Here is a 21879-nt window from a genome sequence, read left to right as displayed (position 1 = left end):
ACACACACTGTCACTCCATCACCCACACACCCACTCACATACAAGCTGCTGCTACTCTGTTTATCTTATATCCTGATGCCTAGTCACCTTACCCCTATACATGTCTACCTCCATCACTCCAGTATCCCTGCACATTGTTAATATGGTATTGGAACTTACCCTGTATATATATTCACCTTACCCCTATATACATATCTACATCTATCACTCCAGAATCCCTGCACATTGTAAATATGGTATTGAACAGATACATATCTACTTCCATCACTTCCATCTAGTATTACATTGTTATTGATTATTGCATTGTTGGGTTTTGAGTTGGCAAGAAAGGCAAGGTAACCTAGGAGATCCTCTCTCCATTCACCTGACACAGAGAGGCCTAGGAGATCCTCTCTCGATACACCAGACACAGAGAGGCATAGGAGATCCTCTCTCCATTCACCAGACACAGAGAGAACTAGGAGATCCTCTCTCCATTCACCAGACACAGAGAGGCCTAGGAGATCCTCTCTCCATTCACCAGACACAGAGAGGCCTAGGAGATCCTCTCTCCATTCACCAGACACAGAGAGGCCTAGGAGATCCTCTCTCCTATCGAGACACCTACAGACTCATCATCACAATGCATATGTACCTCACTGATGATGAGATATACTGGATGCATCATAAATAGGACACTATAGGGAACAGGATGCACCCTACTGTACTGTACGGTGTTCCTTCTCTGTGTGGGACTCTTTGACATTTTGCAAGTCATTTATCTGCTCACTGTAATATATATATATATATATATATATTTTTTTTTTAGTCATTTAGCAGACGCTCTTATCCAGAGCGACTTACAGGAGCAATTAGGGTTAAGTGCCTTGCTCAAGGGCACATCGACAGATTTTTCACCTAGTCGGCTCGGGGATTAGAACCAGCGACCTTTCGGTTACTGGCACAACGCTCTTACCCACTAAGCTACCTGCCGCCCCAAGGTTGGAGTTCTATTGAACTGTCATAGTAGTATTTGTTCAATCAGTGTCTTTGTTTACAAGCTGCTGTCCATGTACACACATTACTTCTAAATATCCAGGGGAGTATACCTAAGGTGACCACATTTAAAATACCCAAATGACCTAGTGGTGCTCGCTGTTGAGTTTTAGCCCCACTAGCTTTAAAAAAAAAAAAAAAAATCATAAAATCTCATAATAAAAAAAAAAGTTTGGGGGGGGTGTGACAGTAACGTTATACTATGCTATTACATTTGATTATGTTATGTAGAATACTAATTAATCATTATGTGATCTTCCAAGACATTGATTCAGCTTTGATCTTACTTAACTAAACAAGCACCATTGTGAGAAGTGAAGGAGCGATGTTCTGTGTGCTACGGACCCGTGCTGTCCGCAGCACCGAATAAGCAATTGAAGCGCACCTAGCCTGCGTTTTTTTGCTTCGCGCAAAATTTGGTGATACAGAAACGATTGAGACCACGTGTGTGGCCGTTTTATGAAAATGTGGGAATGTTGGGCCAAGGAAATATTTCTGGTTAGTCTCAGGGAATGTAAAACAGGAAGGGAGACTTATAAAACGGGATTGAGCGAAGTAGGAGCAAATACTGTATGTTGAATTTTTTTATTTAATTTTTTTATTTAACCTTTATTTAACCAGGTAAGCCAGTTGAGAACAAGTTCTCATTTACAACTGCGACCTGGCCAAGATAAAGCTAAGCAGTGCGATAAAAACAACAACACAAGAGTTACATATGGGGTAAAAAACCATAAAGTCAAAAAATAAACAACAGAAAAAAGGTTTTTAACCTTTTTTTTTTTAAGTGGTGATTGAATTTGTTGGTAAAATGCGGGACATTATTGTTTCGTTGCGGTACAAAGGGTCAAAAGGTGGGACTTTCCGGCACAATCCGGCACATGTAGTCACCCTAAGTATAGCCTCCCTGGTGGTAGTCCTTTATAATAGCTGTGGTTCAGTAAGTCAAGAGCTTTACTTGGTAAATAAATAGCTAAATGTAGGTTGGATTGAATTAAGCCACAGTCTAAACTACAGTCTAAACTACAGAATAAATTACAGTCTAAAACTAAACATCCATATTCTCCTCTTCATCCCTAATCTGCCCAGAGATGCAGGCCCTGGCCGAGCTGATTGGTCCGTACAGTCGGTCTCTAATTCCTCAGTGAGAACCTGATGTGGCATATCACCTCACAAATTGGAGAACTCACGGTAGGATTAAGTTTCAAACAATTATAGATGGCTCATAAATATCTATGATGTGGAACAATGAAGTCAGTCCTACTCTCCTCACCCAGTCCAAAAGAGAAGGTAATTGAAGTCAGTCCTACTCTCCTCACACAGTCCAAAAGAGAAGGTAATTGAAGTCAGTCCTACTCTCCTCACCTAGTCCAAAAAAATTATGTAATTGTGACCCAAACATCCCCTTTTTAGTGGAGTGTGTCACGCCCTGACTCCAGGGACTTGTATTTGTTGAGTCAGGGTGTGTATTTTCTGTGTTGGGTTTGTCTATGTTAGTTTCTAGATCGTTTAGATCTATGTTGGCCAGGGTGGTTCCCAATCAGAGGCAGCTGTAGCTCGTTGTCTCTGATTGGGGCCCATACTTAGGTAGCCTGTTGGCACTAGTGGGGTGTGGGATCTTGTTCCGTGTGAGGTATGTTATTTGTCTACCTTGGACGTTTCGTTTGTTGTTTTAGTCGTGAAATAAATATGAATGCATATCACGCTGCGCCTTGGTCCTTCTCCTTCGTAAACGATCGTGACAGAGTGTTACATCCTCCATCCACATACAGTCTGACCTCTTGATCAATGTGTTAGAACTCATGCAGTACATGATAGAAAGTTGACAATAAGATTGGACTTGACATCAATGCTGTGATTGCACTCTTAACCTGGTTGACAGTATCTAACTCTTCTTATCCTCTCTTTCCTCTCCTCTCCTCTCCTCTCCCTCTCCCTCTCATCTTATTATCTTTCTCCTCCCCTATCCTATTCCTCTCCTCTCCTCTCCTCTTCCTGTCAGAAACTGGTGATCGAGAACATGGACGTGCTGGTTCAGATGAGAGCTAACTTTGACAAGCCTGAGGCCATGGCTAACCTCCAGAAGAGACTGCCTGGTAAGAGAGCGAGAGCGAGAGCGAGAGCGAGAGCGAGAGAGAGAGAGAGAGAGAGAGAGACACACTAACCTCCCAAAGAGACTGCCAGCTGAGGAGGAGAAACAGGGTGAAGATGAGGAAACAGTCAAAACGTATCACTCACTCCAAACGGAATGCTTTAACAGTTGCAAGGAGAAATATGACGTGGGGCGGCAGGTAGCTTAGTGGTTAAGAGCGTTGTACCAGTAACCGAAAGGTCGCTGGTTCTAATCCCCGAGCCGACTAGGTGAAAAATCTGTCGATGTGCCCTTGAGCAAGGGACTTAACCCTAATTGCTCCTGTAAGTCGCTCTGGATAAGAGCGTCTGCTAAATGACCAATTTATTTTTATTTATTATTATTAAACTCCTCAGGCTCCAATAGGGTTGATTCCTGTCTTGAGATCCATGTCCTGTTAGGACGTACCTATCACTCCAAACAGAATGCCTTATAAGTTGATTTAAAGAACACTGATCAAAAAAATTATAATAACCTGAATCTAAACTTGAAACATTATTGAATCAATACTAGCTTGAGATCTGCATGTGTAACTGGAGCTTTGGTGGAAATCTCCCATTGACATCACTGCATGATTTACTGTAGAGTTATGTAATGGAGATTTTCCTTGTCTCCTCTTCCAGCCGGTGAGAACGTCCTGAAGAGGATGACCATCATCGGAGTGACCCTGTCACACTGGAAGACGTGAGACAAACTACCACTTATGATATACTGAATGGAGAATTTGGTAGCGCTTTACATTACAGCTCGGTAATAACAGGGTAATAACATGGTAATAACCATGTTATTATTAGGTAATTACCATTACTTACCAGTAGTTGTTTGTTCATTTCAGTCCCCTCTTTCGGGTATAGGGTTGTTGTGTGTATTGTTTGAGTCATGTTATTACAGTGTAAAGTCAGTTGTCATAAGGTGACACCAGCTGCCATGACATATTTTTTGTATGTGCTACCGCTTTTTTTTTTTCTTAGTCAGGAAAATCTCCTGGCCCAAGGTATGACCAATCTAATCTCTCTGTTTTCTGTCTTCAGATCATGCACAAGCATTGTCCCTACCTGATGGGGCCTGTTGAGAGTCTGAGGACCTGGTCTATAGAACATAATAGATAGAATAGAACAGAATACAATAGAACAGAATAGAACAGAATAGAACAGAACAGAATAGAACAGAACCGAACAGAACTGAACAGAATAGAATTGAACAGAATAGAACAGAATAGAACCGAACAGAATAGAATAGAACAGAATAGAACATAATAGAATAGAACAGAATAGAATAGAACAGAATAGAACAGAATAGAACAGAACACAATAGAACCGAATATAACAGAATAGAACAGAACACAATAGAACACAATAGAACAGAATAGAACAGAACACAATAGAACACAATAGAACCGAACAGAATAGAACAGAACAGAACAGAATAGAACAGAATAGAATAGAACAGAATAGAATAGAATAGAATAGAATAGAACAGAATAAAACAGAATAGAACAGAATAGAATATAATAGAATAGAATAGAACAGAACAGAATAGAATAGAATAGAACATAACAGAATAGAATAGAACATAACAGAATAGAACAGAATAGAACAGAATAGAACAGAATAGAACAGAATAGAACAGAATAGAATAGAACAGAATAGAACATAATAGAACAGAACAGAATAGAACTTAGAATAAAATTATTGCTAACTTGTATATGGAACTTACGTATGATTTATAGCCACAGCATTAGCATTTTTAGCATCAGCATGTTCTCTAATTTGAGAGGCAGTCAGAGCAGGAGAACACTTATTTTAATAGTTGTCTCAGACGTTGAAATGCCCCCTGGTCCACTTACGTCACTCCCCTGAGATTGAGTGTGGGACAGACCGAGCAGACATGCCAGACTTGGGTTCAAATACTATTGGAAATCATAAAAAAAATGGTATCTGTGCTTGATTGAACTTGTCTGGCAGAATGGAACCACTAGAAAAGTCCCAAAAGTGCAAACCTCGCCCACCTGACACTCCAGGCAGGCTAAAGCAAACGCTCAAAGTATTTGACAGATTTCAAATAGTATTTCAACCCAGGTCTGCAGCGCAAACATAACATGCCACAGCCTGGTCCAGGATAACCCCTAAGATGTCAGCATCACCAGGCACCAAGCAGTATCATGCTGACCTCCCTGAGAGAGACACATATCATGTCTGTCTGCTCTGAAACCTCTCCGCTAAAATAACAACTTTAACGGAGTCATTCTGCCCCTCAAAATCCCCTGCTTCCACCACTGAGTGCTCCAGAAAGAGGGCATGGTAGTTAACCAATGATTTATTGTCTCAGTTTAGGAAAAATATTAACTTAAATGGAGTCTATTTTCTCCATCAGAGGCTAAAAGGAGTAAGTCAAGTAAGTAAATGTAGCTCAGTTGGTACAGCATGGCGCTTGCAACGCCAGGGTTGTGGGTTCGATTCCCACGCGGGGCCAGTATGGAAAATGTATGTAGCTCTGGATAAGAGCGTCTACTAAAGTGTAAAATATACACTGCTCAAAAAAATAAAGGGAACACTTAAACAACACATCCTAGATCTGAATGAATGAAATAATCTTATGAAATACTTTTTTCTTTACATTTTTGAATGTGCTGACAACAAAATCACACAAAAATTATCAATGGAAATCAAATTTATCAACCCATGGAGGTCTGGATTTGGAGTCACCCTCAACATTAAAGTGGAAAACCACACTGCAGGCTGATCCAACTTTGATGTTATGTCCTTAAAACAAGTCAAAATTAGGCTCAGTAGTGTGTGTGTGGCCTCCACGTGCCTGTATGACCTCCCTACAACGCCTGGGCATGCTCCTGATGAGGTGGCGGATGGTCTCCTGAGGGATCTCCTCCCAGACCTGGACTAAAGCATCCGCCAACTCCTGGACAGTCTGTGGTGCAACGTGGCGTTGGTGGATGGAGCGAGACATGATGTCCCAGATGTGCTCAATTGGATTCAGGTCTGGGGAACGGGCGGGCCAGTCCATAGCATCAATGCCTTCCTCTTGCAGGAGCTGCTGACACACTCCAGCCACATGAGGTCTAGCATTGTCTTACATTAGGAGGAACCCAGGGCCAACCGCACCAGCATATGGTCTCACAAGGGGTCTGAGGATCTCATCTCGGTACCTAATGGCAGTCAGGCTACCTCTGGCGAGCACATGGAGCGCTGTGCGGCCCCCCCAAAGAAATGCCACCCCACACCATGACTGACCCAACGCCAAACCGGTCATGCTGGAGGATGTTGCAGGCAGCAGAACGTTCTCCACGGCGTCTCCAGACTCTGTCACGTCTGTCACATGTGCTCAGTGTGAACCTGCTTTCATCTGTGAAGAGCACAGGGCGCCAGTGGCAAATTTGCCAATCTTGGTGTTCTCTGGCAAATGCCAAACGTCCTGCACGGTGTTGGGCTGTAAGCACAACCCCCACCTGTGGACGTCGGCCCTCATACCACCCTCATGGAGTCTGTTTCTGACCGTTTGAGCAGACACATGCACATTTGTGGCCTGCTGGAGGTCATTTTGCAGGGCTCTGGCAGTGCTCCTCCTGCTCCTCCTTGCACAAAGGCGGAGGTAGCGGTCCTGCTGCTGGGTTGTTGCCCTCCTACGGCCTCCTCCACGTCTCCTGATGTACTGGCCTGTCTCCTGGTAGCGCCTCCATGCTCTGGACACTACGCTGACAGACACAGCAAACCTTCTTGCCACAGCTCGCATTGATGTGCCATCCTGGATGAGCTGCACTACCTGAGCCACTTGTGTGGGTTGTAGACTCCGTCTCATGCTACCACTAGAGTGAAAGCACCGCCAGCATTCAAAAGTGACCAAAACATCAGCCAGGAAGCATAGGAACTGAGAAGTGGTCTGTGGTCACCACCTGCAGAACCACTTCTTTATTGGGGGTGTCTTGCTAATTGCCTATAATTTCCACCTGTTGTCTATTCCATTTGCACAACAGCATGTGAAATGTATTGTCAATCAGTGTTGCTTCCTAAGTGGACAGTTTGATTTCACAGAAGTGTGATTGACTTGGAGTTACATTGTGTTACAAGTGTTCGCTTAATTTTTTTGAGCAGTGTATATTTTTAAAGACATCTAATGGTTATCTTGATTAAATGATACAGGTACCCTTAAGGGTGTTTGAGTTGGCAGCTGCGGCAGGTCTTACTTGTGACATTGCCCCTGGTCTGGTGGCAGCCATCGCTAGTATGTCAATAGGTAAATACAATGGCCTCTGGTGGAATGTCAATGTTCATACTGGTCATGGTCCAAGACAATTGATCCTATCCGGCTCGAAGGACCACTGTATGCGTTCAGTCCAATACAGCTTTATGACAAGATGGGAGGATTACGCAACCTATTCCCCTTTAAAGTTGGACTCTGTACAATAAAGCTTTATGATAAAATGACATAATGTCTTATGATGCCTCTTCCCCCTCAGGAGGCTGAAAAGATTTGGCATGGGTCCTCAGATCCTCAAAAAGTGATATAGCTGCACCATTGAGAGCATCTTGACTGGCAGCATCACCGCTTGGTATGGCAACTGCTTGTCAACATTAGACCGCAAGGCGCTACAGAGGGTAGTGCGTACGGCCGAGTACATCACTGGGGCCGAGCTCCCTGCAATTCAGGACCTCTATAACAGGGGGTGTCAGAGGAAGGCCCTAAAAATTGTGAAAGACTCCAGCCACCCAAGTCATAGACTGTTCTCTCTGCTACTGCACGGCATGCGGCACCGATGCACCAAGTCTGGAACCAAAAGGACCCTGAACAGCTTCTACCCCCAAGCCATAAGACTGCTAAATAGTTCGTTAAATACACTGAAGAAAAATATAAAACGCAACATGCAACAATTTCAAAGATTTTGCTGAGTTACAATACATATAAGGACATCAGTCAATGGAAATAAATTCATTAGGCCCTAATCTATGAATTTCACGACTGGGAATACAGATATGCATCTGTTGGTCACAGATACCTTAAAAGAATGGTAGGGCCGTGGATCAGAAAGCCAGTCAGTATCTGGTGTGACCACCATTTGCCTCATGCAGCGTGACACATCTCCTTCGCATAGAGTTGATCAGGCTGTTGATTGTGGCCTGTGGAATGTTGTCCCATTCCTCTTCAATGGCTGTGCGAAGTTGCTGGATATCCCAAACATGCTCAATGGGTGACATGTCTGGTTAGTATGCAGGCCATGAAAGAAATGGGACATTTTCAGCTTCCAGGAATTGTGTACAGATCCTTGTGACATGGGGCTGTGCATTATCATGCTGAAACATGAGGTGATGGCGGTGGATGAATGGCACGACAATGGGCCTCAGGATCTCATCACGATATTTCTGTGCATTCAACTTGCCATCGGTAAAATGCAATTGTGTTGGTTGTCCGTAGCTTTTGCCTGCCCATACCATAACCCCATCTCCACCATGGGGCACTTTGTTCACAAAGTTGACATCGGCAAACCGCTCACTCACAAGTCTGCCATCTGCCCGGTACAGTTGAAACCGGGATTCATCCGTGAAGGGCACACTTCTCCAGCGTGCCAGTGGCCATCGACGTCTGTTACGACGCCGAACTGCAGTCAAGTCAAGATCCTGTTGAGGATGACGAGCACGCAGATGAGTTTCCCTGAGATGGTTTCTGACAGTGTGCAGAAATTATTCGGTTGTCCACAGTTTCATCAGCTGTCCTGGTGGCTGGTCTCAGACAATCCCACAGGGAAGCCGGATGTGGAGGTCCTGGGATGACGTGGTTATACATGGTCTGCAGTTGTGAGGCCAGGTGGACGTACTTCCGAATTCTCTAAAATGACATTGGAGGCGGCTTATGGTAGAGAAATGAACATTCAATTATCTGGTAACAGCTCTGGTGGACAGTCCTGCAGTCAGCATGCCAATTGCACACTCCCTCAAAACTTGAGACATCTGTTGCATTGTGTGACAAAACTGCACATTTTAGAGTGGCCTTTTATTGTCCCCAGCACAAGGTGCACCTGTGTCATGATCATGCCATTTAATCAGCTTCTTGATATGCCACACCTGTCAGGTGGATGGAGTATCTTGGCAAAGGAGAAATGTTCACTAACATTGATGTAAACAAATTTGTGCACAACATTTCAGAGAAATAAGCTTTTTATGCATATGGAACATTTCTGGGATCTTTCATTTCAGCTCATGAAACTTTGGACGAACACGTTGTGTTTATATTTTAGTTCAGTGTAGTTAATCAAATAGCCACCCGGGCTACCTGCATTGACTATAGTAGAAAGTAGGGAGTTAAGTCCAACTCTTACTACAGTAGAGAGGTAAGTCCAACTCTTACTATAGTAGACAGGAAAGTCCAACTCTTACTATAGTAGACAGGTAAGTCCAACTCTTACTATAGTAGACAGGTAAGTCCAACTCTTACTATAGTAGACAGGTAAGTCCAACTCTTGCTATAGTAGACAGGTAAGTCCAACTCTTACTACAGTAGACAGGTAAGTCCAACTCTTACTATAGTAGACAGGTAAGTCCAACTCTTACTATAGTAGACAGTAGACAGGTAAGTCCAACTCTTACTATAATGGACAGGTAAGTCCAACTCTTACTATAATGGACAGGTAAGTCCAACTCTTACTACAGTAGACAGGTAAGTCCAACTCTTACTATAGTAGACAGGTAAGTCCAACTCTTACTACAGTAGACAGGTAAGTCCAACTCTTACTATAGTAGACAGGTAAGTCCAACTCTTACTATAGTAGACAGTAGACAGGTAAGTCCAACTCTTACTATAATGGACAGGTAAGTCCAACTCTTACTATAGTAGACAGGTAAGTCCAACTCTTACTACAGTAGACAGGAAAGTCCAACTCTTACTATAGTAGACAGGTAAGTCCAACTCTTACTACAGTAGACAGGAAAGTCCAACTCTTACTATAGTAGACAGGTAAGTCCAACTCTTACTATAGTAGACAGGTAAGTCCAACTCTTACTATAGTAGACAGGTAAGTCCAACTCTTACTATAGTAGACAGGTAAGTCCAACTCTTACTACAGTAGACAGTAGACAGGTAAGTCCAACTCTTACTATAGTAAACAGTAGACAAGAAAGTCCAACTCTTACTATAGTAGACAGGTAAGTCCAACTCTTACTATAGTAGACAGGTAAGTCCAACTCTTACTATAGTAGACAGTAGACAGGAAAGTCCAACTCTTACTATAGTAGACAGTAGACAGGAAAGTCCAACTCTTACTATAGTAGACAGTAGACAGGAAAGTCCAACTCTTACTATAGTAGACAGGTAAGTCCAACTCTTACTATAGTAGACAGGTAAGTCCAACTCTTACTATAGTAGACAGTAGACAGGTAAGTCCAACTCTTACTATAGTAGACAGGTAAGTCCAACTCTTACTATAGTAGACAGGTAAGTCCAACTCTTACTACAGTAGACAGGAAAGTCCAACTCTTACTATAGTAGACAGGAAAGTCCAACTCTTACTATAGTAGAGAGGAAAGTCCAACTCTTACTACAGTAGAAAGGAAAGTCCAACTCTTACTATAGTAGACAGGAAAGTCCAACTCGTACTATAGTAGACAGTAGACAGGAAAGTCCAACTCTTACTATAGTAGACAGGAAAGTCCAACTCGTACTATAGTAGACAGGAAAGTCCAACTCTTACTATAGTAGACAGGAAAGTCCAACTCTTACTATAGTAGACAGGTAAGTCCAACTCTTACTATAGTAGAGAGGAAAGTCCAACTCTTACTACAGTAGACAGGAAAGTCCAACTCTTACTATAGTAGACAGGAAAGTCCAACTCTTACTATAGTAGAGAGGAAAGTCCAACTCTTACTACAGTAGACAGGAAAGTCCAACTCTTACTACAGTAGACAGGTAAGTCCAACTCTTACTACAGTAGACAGGTAAGTCCAACTCTTACTATAGTAGACAGGAAAGTCCAACTCTTACTATAGTAGACAGGTAAGTCCAACTCTTACTACAGTAGACAGGTAAGTCCAACTCTTACTATAGTAGACAGTAGGGAGTTAAGTCCAACTCTTACTACAGTAGACAGGTAAGTCCAACTCTTACTACAGTAGACAGGTAAGTCCAACTCTTACTACAGTAGACAGGAAAGTCCAACTCTTACTACAGTAGACAGTAGACAGGAAAGTCCAACTCTTACTACAGTAGACAGTAGACAGGAAAGTCCAACTCTTACTATAGTAGACAGGAAAGTCCAACTCTTACTATAGTAGACAGGAAAGTCCAACTCTTACTACAGTAGACAGGTAAGTCCAACTCTTACTATAGTAGACAGGTAAGTCCAACTCTTACTATAGTAGACAGGAAAGTCCAACTCTTACTATAGTAGACAGGAAAGTCCAACTCTTACTATAGTAGACAGGAAAGTCCAACTCTTACTATAGTAGACAGGAAAGTCCAACTCTTACTATAGTAGACAGGAAAGTCCAACTCTTACTATAGTAGACAGGTAAGTCCAACTCTTACTACAGTAGACAGGTAAGTCCAACTCTTACTATAGTAGACAGGAAAGTCCAACTCTTACTATAGTAGACAGGAAAGTCCAACTCTTACTATAGTAGACAGGAAAGTCCAACTCTTACTATAGTAGACAGGAAAGTCCAACTCTTACTATAGTAGACAGGAAAGTCCAACTCTTACTATAGTAGACAGGTAAGTCCAACTCTTACTATAGTAGACAGGTAAGTCCAACTCTTACTACAGTAGACAGGTAAGTCCAACTCTTACTACAGTAGACAGGTAAGTCCAACTCTTACTATAGTAGACAGGAAAGTCCAACTCTTACTATAGTAGACAGTAGACAGGAAAGTCCAACTCTTACTATAGTAGACAGGTAAGTCCAACTCTTACTACAGTAGACAGGTAAGTCCAACTCTTACTATAGTAGACAGGAAAGTCCAACTCTTACTATAGTAGACAGTAGACAGGAAAGTCCAACTCTTACTATAGTAGACAGGAAAGTCCAACTCGTACTATAGTAGACAGGAAAGTCCAACTCTTACTATAGTAGACAGGAAAGTCCAACTCTTACTATAGTAGACAGGAAAGTCCAACTCTTACTACAGTAGACAGGTAAGTCCAACTCTTACTATAGTAGACAGGTAAGTCCAACTCTTACTACAGTAGACAGGTAAGTCCAACTCTTACTATAGTAGACAGTAGACAGGTAAGTCCAACTCTTACTATAGTAGACAGGTAAGTCCAACTCTTACTACAGTAGACAGTAGACAGGTAAGTCCAACTCTTACTATAGTAGACAGGTAAGTCCAACTCTTACTATAGTAGACAGGTAAGTCCAACTCTTACTACAGTAGACAGGTAAGTCCAACTCTTACTATAGTAGACAGGTAAGTCCAACTCTTACTACAGTAGACAGGTAAGTCCAACTCTTACTACAGTAGACAGGTAAGTCCAACTCTTACTATAGTAGACAGGTAAGTCCAACTCTTACTATAGTAGACAGGAAAGTCCAACTCTTACTATAGTAGACAGGAAAGTCCAACTCTTACTATAGTAGACAGTAGACAGGAAAGTCCAACTCTTACTATAGTAGACAGGAAAGTCCAACTCTTACTATAGTAGACAGTAGTTAGGAAAGTCCAACTCTTACTATAGTAGACAGGTAAGTCCAACTCTTACTATAGTAGACAGGTAAGTCCAACTCTTACTATAGTAGACAGGAAAGTCCAACTCTTACTATAGTAGACAGGAAAGTCCAACTCGTACTATAGTAGACAGGTAAGTCCAACTCGTACTATAGTAGACAGGAAAGTCCAACTCTTACTACAGTAGACAGGTAAGTCCAACTCTTACTATAGTAGACAGTAGACAGGAAAGTCCAACTCTTACTATAGTAGACAGTAGACAGGAAAGTCCAACTATTACTATAGTAGACAGGTAAGTCCAACTCTTACTATAGTAGACAGGAAAGTCCAACTCTTACTACAGTAGACAGGTAAGTCCAACTCTTACTACAGTAGACAGGAAAGTCCAACTCTTACTACAGTAGACAGGAAAGTCCAACTCTTACTATAGTAGACAGTAGACAGGTAAGTCCAACTCTTACTACAGTAGACAGGAAAGTCCAACTCTTACAATAGTAGACAGTAGACAGGTAAGTCCAACTCTTACTACAGTAGACAGGTAAGTCCAACTCTTACTATAGTAGACAGTAGACAGGTAAGTCCAACTCTTACTATAGTAGACAGGTAAGTCCAACTCTTACTACAGTAGACAGGTAAGTCCAACTCTTACTACAGTAGACAGGTAAGTCCAACTCTTACTACAGTAGACAGGTAAGTCCAACTCTTACTATAGTAGACAGTAGAGAGGAAAGTCCAACTCTTACTATAGTAGACAGGTAAGTCCAACTCTTACTACAGTAGACAGGTAAGTCCAACTCTTACTACAGTAGACAGGTAAGTCCAACTCTTACTATAGTAGACAGTAGAGAGGAAAGTCCAACTCTTACTACAGTAGACAGGTAAGTCCAACTCTTACTACAGTAGACAGGTAAGTCCAACTCTTACTACAGTAGACAGGTAAGTCCAACTGTAACTATAGGAGACAGGTAAGTCCAACTCTCACATCTTTGTCATTTAGCAGACGCTGTTATCCAAATCGACTTACAGGAGCAATTAGGGTTAAATGCATTGATCAAGGGCACAACAACAGATTTCTCACCTACTTGGCTTGGGGATTCGAACCAGAGACCTTTCGGTTACTGGCTCAACACTGTTAACCGCTACTCCACCTGCTGCTCTTACTATAGCAGACAGTAGTGAGGTAAGGGCTTTACTATCCCCTGGGGAAATTCTTCTTGGAGGGCCATATGTTTACCTTACCTTGATACATGTTGTTCACTCCAAAAAAAACTCTGGGATATCAAAATCTGCTCCAATATTGCATTGCCCATGTGTCTGGACTCCATCATGCTAACTGATTCAATCTGGTTGACATTCCACACCAGTTTACCGGAATCTATGAGCACAGTGACATCAGCGCAGTAGCACAGTGACATCAGCGCAGTAGCACAGTGACATCAGCGCAGTAGCACAGTGACATCAGCGCAGTAGCACAGTGACATCAGCGCAGTAGCACAGTGACATCTTTGAATACTATTAATTCCCCACTGACTTTAACTGACGCACATCAAAGAGACATGTTTTTACCAGGGACTCTGTCTGTGTCCTGTCGTGGAAATTCTAATCAATAATGAGGAGAGACAAGGTTAATCACCAATCAGGATAGTACTTTATTCAAAACGTACTAATGAGGAAGTAAGTGAGGCTGGTCGAGAGCTCTGACATACAAAGAATACAAAGATCTTATATAGCACGATACCACCCACTTAGTCTTCATGACAAACAGAAGATGTGTGGAATGGGTCAAAAGGTTAGGATTTGTATGAAAAAAAGGAATAATTCACAGCAGACAGTATCTGCTGTGAAGACAGTTCTTATTGTATGAAACCCAGAGTTTGGCCCCTAAGACGAGGTTCATATCAACTATTCATAACAGATCTCGTCCCTGGTACCTTACACACGCAGACACCAATTCAGTCTATGAAAATGCATGCTCAGTCAGACCGGAGACATCACCCTTTCACACACCACTAATCATGAAATGAAATGTGGCTGTTGGTTTTATCACCTAGTCAATTCCTAAATCAGTTGCCGGCCCAAGGTCCAGAGGCTCCTCTCAGTTCACACAGACAAAGATGAGTTCTAAGAACCCTGTTCTATTGCATAAAACAACCGTTCGATGCATGAAACAGCCGTTCGATGCCTAAAACAGCCGTTCGATGCATGAAACAGCCGTTCGATGCATAAAACAGCCGTTCGATGCATGAAACAGCCGTTCGATGCCTAAAACAGCTGTTCGATGCATGAAACAGCCGTTCGATGCATAAAACAGCCGTTCGATGCATGAAACAGCCGTTCGATGCCTAAAACAGCCGTTCGATGCATGAAACAGCCGTTCGATGCATAAAACAGCCGTTCGATGCATAAAACAGCCGTTCGATGCATGAAACAGTATTAAACATCATCTTGTAATTGTCTCTACCATAGTCCCTAATGACACCCAATCCCCAATAGTGCAGTACCTTTGAGGTAGCACACCCCATAAGGCTCTGGTTAAAGGTAGTGCACTCTGTAGGGAATAGCAGACTTTGTTTACAGACAGATAAACGCTGACGTGCTTTCATAAAATTAGTCTTGGCCAACAGCCTGTTGACCTGAGTGACTTGGCACAGAGCCGGAAGTAAAAACTCCAAGAGTATCAAATAACCGAAAGGTCGCTGGTTCTAATCCCCGAGCCGACTAGGTGAAAAATCTGTTGATGTGCCCTTGAGCAAGGCACTTAACCCTAATTGCTCATGTAAGTCGCTCTGGATAAGAGCGTCTGCTAAATGACAAAGAAATAAAAATAAAGAAAATAAAATATGCATCAAAGCATTTGTTTTCTGGTTGTTTTTAACATGGCTGCTATTCAAAGGAGTTAAATGACACCTGAGTTCTAGGAAATGCACTGTTTCCTGCTGCACCACAAAGTGTTGTGTTTAATTTGCTTACTTGCTTTAGGTGGCACTGAATGCATCAAATAACGTTTTGTTCTTCATGGAAGCTGCAAGGTCCTCCTTGTGATGCCCGTGGCTGATGCTATCCACCAATGTCTCCTGTAGTCTTCTGGGAGATCTTTGTCAATAGAACAAAGATCTCCCATTTGGTTTCTCTATATTTGTGTGGTTGTGTCTTCAATATGCAGTTCACCACAACAACATCCACTGTCTGGCTACAGCAGTCAACCAGCTGATTCATTGATTAAATTAATTAATGTATTGATTGGTTGATTGATTGCAGGGTACCACGGGGCACCCTTGAATGTACTGACTGTAAGTCGCTCTGGACAAGATTGTCTGCTAAATGACCAAAATGTAAATGTTAAAAATGAACATTTGCAAAGCACATTACTGGGTATTATTCTAATGAGCTCCACCCTCAAACTATTTGTATTTTGATCAAATTTGGCCTTGTTTGGGGGCGGAGCTCATTAGAATAATACCCAGCAGTGTGCTTTGCAAATGTTCATTTTTAACATTTACATTTTGGTCATTTAGCAGACAATCTTGTCCAGAGCGACTTAGAGTCAGTGTAATCGTCCAAGGTTGATTAAAAAAACACATATCACAGTCACAGCAAGTGAAAGGTATCTGTAACCGTTACTGGGAATGTTGTTGTAGTTGAAAGGATACATTGGTCTTCAAAATGTCTTGTTTTTGTAACAAGACACCTTTTGGATAATTCTCGACTCATCTCTACCTGCTCTTTGGGGTCCAGGCCATGTACCTGTCTCTGCTCTTTGGGGTCCAGGCCATGTACCTGTCTCTGCTCTTTGGGGTCCAGGCAATGTACCTGTCTCTGCTCTTTGGGGTCCAGGCCATGTACCTGTCTCTGCTCTTTGGGGTCCAGGCAATGTACCTGTCTCTGCTCTTTGGGGTCCAGGCAATGTACCTGTCTCTGCTCTTTGGGGTCCAGGCCATGTACCTGTCTCTGCTCTTTGGGGTCCAGGCCATGTACCTGTCTCTGCTCTTTGGGGTCCAGGCCATGTACCTGTCTCTGCTCTTTGGGGTCCAGGCAATGTACCTGTCTCTGCTCTTTGGGGTCCAGGCAATGTACCTGTCTCTGCTCTTTGGGGTCCAGGCAATGTACCTGTCTCTGCTCTTTGGGGTTCAGGCAATGTACCTGTCTCTGCTCTTTGGGGTCCAGGCCATGTACCTGTCTCTGCTCTTTGGGGTCCAGGCCATGTACCTGTCTCTGCTCTTTGGGGTCCAGGCCATGTACCTGTCTCTGCTCTTTGGGGTCCAGGCCATGTACCTGTCTCTGCTCTTTGGGGTCCAGGCAATGTACCTGTCTCTGCTCTTTGGGGTCCAGGCCATGTACCTGTCTCTGCTCTTTGGGGTCCAGGCAATGTACCTGTCTCTGCTCTTTGGGGTCCAGGCAATGTACCTGTATCTGCTCTTTGGGGTCCAGGCAATGTACCTGTCTCTGCTCTTTGGGGTCCAGGCAATGTACCTGTCTCTGCTCTTTGGGGTCCAGGCCATGTACCTGTCTCTGCTCTTTGGGGTCCAGGCCATGTACCTGTCTCTGCTCTTTGGGGTCCAGGCCATGTACCTGTTTCTGTACCTGTAAAAGCACTTTGTGACAACTACTGATGTAACAAGGGATTTATAAATAACATGAATTGATTGATTTGATTGGTAATTGATTTGATACTATGCACAGCTAACGGAAGATATCTAGCTTTGTAACCTTTCAGAAATGATCTAAGCTTTATTTAGTCTTTGAAGGGTATATTAAAGGAAATTAAGAGTTTTTGGAGAGGATTTGACCAAATGCAGACTAATAATTCGTACTTCAATTTTCTATGAATAAAGATGACTAACATTTATTAAATTATGTGTTTACAGTAAAGGAGAACAACAACATGCAAATTAATGTAATATGAGTGTATTTCCAGCCCACTGGAACCTCACTATCCTGTATCTACCTTCCCCTGTGTTCTGTTGTTAGGCTGGGGAGAGGTGGATGCTCACATCCTGGTGTGTGTGTGTGTGTGTGTGTGTGTGTGTGTGTGTGTGTGTGTGTGTGTGTGTATTTGTACTGTGCCTCCCAATGGTCTAGATTAGAAATTCTAGGTAGTGCCTCTATGTACGGTACTCAGTGGAAGGACACAGTCTACTGGCTGGAGAGTTGGTGGGCCAAATGTAGCCTCAAACCAAGACACCTCACATCCCAGTGGACAGGAACACCCCACAGGTTCCAGAACATCACTATTGATCACTATTTTACTTCCCCATAGTACTAGACCTGTTTATACCTAGAAGGGGAGGGGGGTGGAAGGGGGGGGTGGGGTGGAAGGGGAGGGGGGGTGGAGGGGGAGGGGTGTAAATGGGGGGGGGGGGGGTGTAACTGGGGAGGGGGGGTGTACATTTTGGGGGGGTGGAAGGGGAGGGGGTGTAAATGGGGGTTAGGGTGATAATGACAAAATAAGAATAGGGTGGCTCTTGAAAAATGAAAATGCTACAAAGCAGATATTTGGGTTTAGCTCTGATGGTCCATTTATTGTTATATATAAGGGTGTATATTCCAAATCTAAAGCCCTGTTTATACCTGGTGCTAACATGCATCCTTTGTCCTGATCTTTGCCATATTCTGATTAAGCCCACATTTTTTGACAGGTGTAGACGATTAAAAGACACACTGTGATCTGGTTGTGATTTGTCTGACCACCTCCGGAGGTAGTCAGGCATGCATTGTTTCTGGATATCAACTGTAAACAGAACTGGATGGTCAAAGGATTTTAATCATCGTTAACCCGACCTCTATAATCCTTGACAGGTGGCACCATTGATTTATGGCATCGGTAAATACATAAATCCATATTATTTTGAAAGAAAATCTGTCAAATAATTTGCATACAGGGAGGAACCAAATAATCTGGTCACAATGTGGACACATTGGATGGATATGAGACACATTTTAACACAGTGTTTGGATCATGTTGATCATATCACAGAACTCACATATTAGCGCAAGGCGTAAACAAGGCTTTTGATCATTTGGTGGATGACCTTGCTTGAACCCTCTTATCACAGTGTATCCTCCCCGTGGGGCCTTGTGCCTAGCTCCCCGTGAGGCCTTGTTCAGGAAACTTCCTCCTCCCATTGTACTCCACAGTGGCTGCTCTGCTCTGTCCAGAGGCACTGATGACGGGTACTGGTGGAAAAATGGGCTTTATATAAAGGGCCACAGCTTGTAGTGTTGGTGACAGAGTTGGTAGAGATGCTCACCTGCTGAAAGCTGGAGATCTCCAAGGCGCAGGACCTCTGACACACATACTCTGACACACACAATCCCACACACACTCCAGACTCTGCAGCACCAACCAACAGCCAGGAACCACGCTATGCAGCCTAGAATATTGAACTCTGACATCCGCCTGGAGACATGGAAGACACAGTTCAAACAGTAAGAACCAAAGCCATAATAGAACTACGTTATAGTTTCATAATGGTAGACAAAGTGGTAGGTAGTGGTTCGTAATGGATAATGTTAGATAAGAGAATGTTAAATTACAATTATATTATCTGTTGGTGAATCATTTTTAAATGCAAGATGAGACAATGCATTTTCTGTTTGCAGTTTGCACATAGAGTTACTTTTGGATCTTCAAACTGCTCCTGATAAGGCTGAATCCTCACAACGTTTTTGAACTGGGACTAAAGGTTCCCATGTCTCTGGGATTTATAGAGATACTGTATGAATTCAAGTCTCTGCAATAAAAGTAAATAGTCAGCGAATTACGTCTGCTCTGAGGTCAGTTCCTGGGCAGAGAGAGACCAGAGGTGGTAGTTGACATAGTTAATGGGGAGAGAGAGAGGAGTGAATAAGGAGAGAGTGATAGAGAGAGAAAGAGGGAGATAGAGGAGAGAGGGAGAGAGATACTCTGGGGGAGGAGAGGAGTGGACAGGGCCAGACTAGCATGTTTAATCCAGACTAGATGAAGAGGATGTCAAGCAGTCATTATGAAATCAGATCAATAATTCTAAATGGAATCAAAAGACACTGAGAATCCTTGGCTAATGAACACTGGAAGACTCCTTCCACTCTGCTGTTTGATTGGTTTTCGGTTTTTAATTCTCCCACTGGGCACAGAGGTCAGCTCAACTTCTAGTTTTGATTTACATTTGGTTTAGTTTTTAACTAACGTGAAATCAACAAAAAATGTAACCATATCTTTGGATTTAGGTTAAATGTTGAAAATACGAAATTCCACGTTGATTCAACATAGATTTTGTTGTTGTTGTTGAAATGACGTGGAAACAACGTTGATTCAACCCGTTTTTGGCCAGTGGGCTAATACTTCAACTAAGTAATTATATCTGGTAAAGATTAATTATCATTTTTTAGCACTTTTTCCCCTTGCGATGGTAAAGATTTTCCCCTACCACCCTGATGCCAAATCGTAAACATAATTTTTGGCAACATGTCAAACATTTATAAAAAACAACTTATCTCAGTTGGTTGTGCGTCAATCTCAGGAACACAATAAAAAATCCCTATCAAAATCTGTTCGTTTAAGCGATATTGGCCTTCCGCATCTGAAGTGGAAGGTGGCCGAGCTACAGCGCTGTTTGTCAGACCATGAGCGGTGTTTGTCAGACCGAAAATATGTCTTCTCACGAAAACGTACCATTTGGTGTTCTCCGTTGGTTGTTCTCCATTTTGCTCCCCACAAGTGTCACGGGACTCGTCTGAAGGTAACCCATACAAATGAATGGAAGTATGGAGGTAGTTTTGTGTCAACAAAAATAAGGGGTTAAATATGTGTCCCAAAAAACATAATTATTTCCTGAGCTTTCTTACATCTCATAGGTAAAGGACAGATACTTCAAAACCTTATTCCTTCTGATAAATGTTTTGACTGTCTTTTTTGGCATATATGAATGTGTTATTAAATGGTGTTTCTGAAGGCCAAATTCAATATTTTATCAAATAATGTTTTTATCTATATTTGTTTATACCTAAAGGGGTCATACAATTAAAAACCAAATAGCTAAATGATCCATGGTATGACCATCTTAAAACAATTATATTTGTTCGATTAGCAGAACCCCCACCCCCCCACCCCTTTTTAAAGTGATTGAGTTGAGGATTATTGAAACATTTTGACAATCCTCTGAATTAAATGCAGTCATGCACTCTGAATTGAAGAGGCAAGTCAAAGAGCTTGGGAGCATGGGAGTGACCCAGCCACCAAGCAAGACAAGCAACCCGGGAAAGTCACTCTGCTGCATTTCCCTAATGACGTCGCCAGACAGCTCTCACAGTTATAAAATGAGGATTAAATTAATTGAAGATATACATGACATATGTACGCCCCTGCAGTGCTCAAGTTAAAAATGAATTGAATGTCATCTCTGATCTTATAAGTGACTAGAATCTCTTCGATTTTTTGCATGAAAGCTATGAAAGAGAAGGAGATGAAGGTGGACAGAGAAGACTACACCAAACTAGATAGCACTGTAGTTTCAGCCTCCACATCTGCCATGTTGTTGTTGTTGTTTTGAGAAATGTGCAGAATTCAAACAAATTGCCATACTGTGTTGTTGTAATGTGTTGGAGAATGTAACCTTGAGATGTCATTTTTAACATAACCCTTGGTTATTGACTCAGGTTATGGTTGTATGTTTTCATTTGATATGGCCTGTAAGGTTGTTGTTTTTCTGGGTAGTCAAGTAGTAGTTAGCCTGCGGAGAATTGTTGTGGGTGACTTTCGAGGACAGTTTTGATTGGTTTATTTAGTTTTGGTCATTCTATCACACAGGCCCTGTAGTGAACAAGGCTTTGGTCTGTGATTTGCCAATGCAATTCTCGGCCCCCATCTCTCTCTCTCTCTCTCTCTCTCTCTCTCTCTCTCTCTCTCTCTCTCTCTCTCTCTCTCTCTCTCTCTCTCTCTCTCTCTCTCTCTCTCGCTCTCGCTCTGGCTCTCGCTCTCTCTCTCTCTCTCTCTCTCTCTTTCTCTCTCTCTCCCTCCAGCCCTGCTTCCTTTCACAGAACTGACAGAACTGACACACTTTGGCCTGGACCAAT

At 42.6% G+C, this 21879-nt stretch overlaps 1 pseudogene across 1 annotated transcript in view; it reads left to right on the top strand.

Annotated features, from left to right (window-relative positions):
• Window positions 1–7642, top strand: part of LOC311122980 (nck-associated protein 1-like) — a 32977-nt pseudogene extending 25335 nt beyond the window's left edge. Inside the window, exons 17-22 of the transcript in view lie at window positions 2114–2223; window positions 3035–3128; window positions 3787–3847; window positions 4195–4254; window positions 7318–7399; window positions 7635–7642. The product of the transcript in view is annotated as a nck-associated protein 1-like (transcript). The remainder of the gene's footprint in view (window positions 1–2113; window positions 2224–3034; window positions 3129–3786; window positions 3848–4194; window positions 4255–7317; window positions 7400–7634) is intronic.
• The last annotated feature ends 14237 nt before the right edge of the window (window positions 7643–21879 follow it).

Source organism: Coregonus lavaretus (assembly GCF_964263955.1).
Source record: "Coregonus lavaretus genome assembly, contig: HAP1_SCAFFOLD_445, whole genome shotgun sequence".
NCBI classification, from domain to species: domain Eukaryota; kingdom Metazoa; phylum Chordata; class Actinopteri; order Salmoniformes; family Salmonidae; genus Coregonus; species Coregonus lavaretus.
This window is presented reverse-complemented; position numbering and strand designations above follow the sequence as displayed.